Source organism: Octopus bimaculoides, chromosome 2 (assembly GCF_001194135.2).
Source record: "Octopus bimaculoides isolate UCB-OBI-ISO-001 chromosome 2, ASM119413v2, whole genome shotgun sequence".
Lineage (NCBI taxonomy): Eukaryota > Metazoa > Mollusca > Cephalopoda > Octopoda > Octopodidae > Octopus > Octopus bimaculoides.
In genome coordinates this window covers 133,160,346-133,162,659 of record NC_068982.1, presented here as the reverse complement: position 1 = coordinate 133,162,659, position 2,314 = coordinate 133,160,346, and the positions used below count along the sequence as shown (strand labels likewise).

General features: G+C 32.6%; 1 long non-coding RNA gene across 1 annotated transcript in view; it reads left to right on the top strand.

Annotated features, from left to right (window-relative positions):
* The window catches only part of LOC128247028 (uncharacterized), a 56,068-nt gene that overhangs the window by 47,907 nt on the left and 5,847 nt on the right, over positions 1-2,314 (top strand). Inside the window, exon 2 of the long non-coding RNA XR_008263438.1 lies at positions 1,040-1,110. This is a non-coding gene — a long non-coding RNA (uncharacterized LOC128247028). The remainder of the gene's footprint in view (positions 1-1,039; positions 1,111-2,314) is intronic.

Genomic DNA, 2,314 nt, shown 5'->3' with positions numbered 1-2,314 from the left:
CACACACACACACACACACACACACACTCACACACACACACAAAATACACTTTAATTGAAATAAAGTTTCCTCAAAATTAAGCATATCTAATATAATAAATGTGAATGTCAGTGTTTCACACTTTTTCAACTTCAATAAATCCTTTCTACTGGAAGCACAAGACCTCAAATTTTGGGGGAAGAGATTACGTCGATTACATTGACCCCAGTACATAACTGGTACAAATTTTATCAACCCCCAAAAGTTGACCTCAGCGGAATTCGAACTCAAAACCTAATGGCAGACAAAATACCACTAAACATTTCATCTGGCGTGCTAAGGGTTCTGCCAGCTTGCCACCTTAATGTAATATGATAATATAATAAATGTGAATGTCAGTGTGTCACACTTTTTCAACTTTACTCCTAGAGGCCGTAGCCCAACATATACCATTTTGAAATCAGGCTGACTATGTGAGTAAATTAAAAACATTCCGGGTTGAATCTGGACCCACAATCCTTAAATTTTGGATTCCCAAGTTTTCATTACTGTGATTGTTTACAGTGATTTTGTTTTGCGTGACTTTTTGCAACAATTTTTTTTGTACAATAGTAATTTTTATAATCTAAAGGCTAACTCCATGAGTAAATTAAAAACACTCTGGGTTGAATCCAGACCTGCAATCCTGAAATTTTGGATTCCTATGTTTCCATTACTACGATTGTTTCTGGCAATTGTTTTTTTTTACATGATCTTTTGCGATGAATATGTTCATCATTGGGATATGACTTTGGAGGAAGCAATTGCAACAAATTCTCCAAAACAAGGTAGAGATCTGTTTGCAGATCTTCCCATTCAGGATGAGTTACTTAAAAGTTATATACTAGCTTAAAAGCCTCCCTATCGTGCAGTTTTTAAGCTAGTACTATAACATATTTAATGTGGTCGCATAATTTCTTGACATTTTAAAATACTAAAAAAAAAAGAATGAAATAAAATTGAAATGAAAAATACACGAAATAATATTTTGTCTCTCTTTTTTTCTTGATCTTGTTTCAGTAACAAAATAATGTACAAGATGCTTTCCATTATTTTCATTGGTTTGTTGGTGATGCTTGGCACAGTTGAAGGTACAGTAATGAAGATTTTAACTTCTTTAATAATAATCGATCAATTTTTTTAATACTGATTTACTTTACATTAGTAGAAACGTACTCCCAGGTGACTATGGTTTAAGGCAGGTTCTAATATATAAAACAGTTACCAAAGATAGCCTTATGAAGGAGGTATATTTGTTTAATTATTTTGTTATAATTCTGTTGAAATACACTACTTTTACTTCAATTAATTTTGAAAATAATGGAAAATATAGTAAAGTAACTTTGTTGTTATTAAGCTGGCTTCTGATACATAAATTAACATGGAATTTGGATGGAAAGTTTGAAATTAGATCACTTTAAAACAGGAGGTTTCTATTATAGAAGCAGGGGTGACCTTAGGCAGGTTAGTATGAAAAGGATTTAATAACAAGACAGAATAAAGAAGCTCAAGCCTTTATAGTTGGTAGGACCTGATAGAAATTACTGCCAAATCCCAATTAAATCACTCTCCACAAATCCAAAGGGATTAAATACAATAGCCACAATAAATAAATAAGGTTATATTTACTGAAAAAACCCCTCAAATTACTGAACAAACCAAAAGAGGTAAAATGGTATTTGTAACCCTAATGGTTAATTTTGTTGTTGAGCACTAATTGAATATTAATTGCTGCACAAAAATGATACTGACTTACAACTATCAAAAAAACCTTTTTTTTATTGTTCTAAACATACATATTAACATTACACACATGCACACACACACACACACACACACACACATACACACACACATACACACACACACACACACACACATACACACACACACACACACACACACACACACACACACACACTATTTAGTGTTCTTAATAAAACTTATAAAAAGATTAACAATACATTGTAGGATTCTATAGTATTAGTTGAGTCAAGTTTAATCATTTTAACATAGACTAGAAATCCAAGTTTCACCTTAGTGGTTGAGAAAGCTGCTAAGGTGCAAAGTGTCTCAAAGTTCTGTCTCATCATTCTTAAAAGATCACACGTTAGATGACTAACACTGGATGTTTATATGCATACAGTTCTATCATTCCCACCCAACCACAATTGCTTTTTATGTTCTAAGGTGTGTTCATCAACCACTTTTGGATTATTGCATAAGGGTAGAGTCATTTTTGATGAAGTTGCATAAGGGTAGAGTCATTTTTGATGAAGTTGCATAAGGGTAACG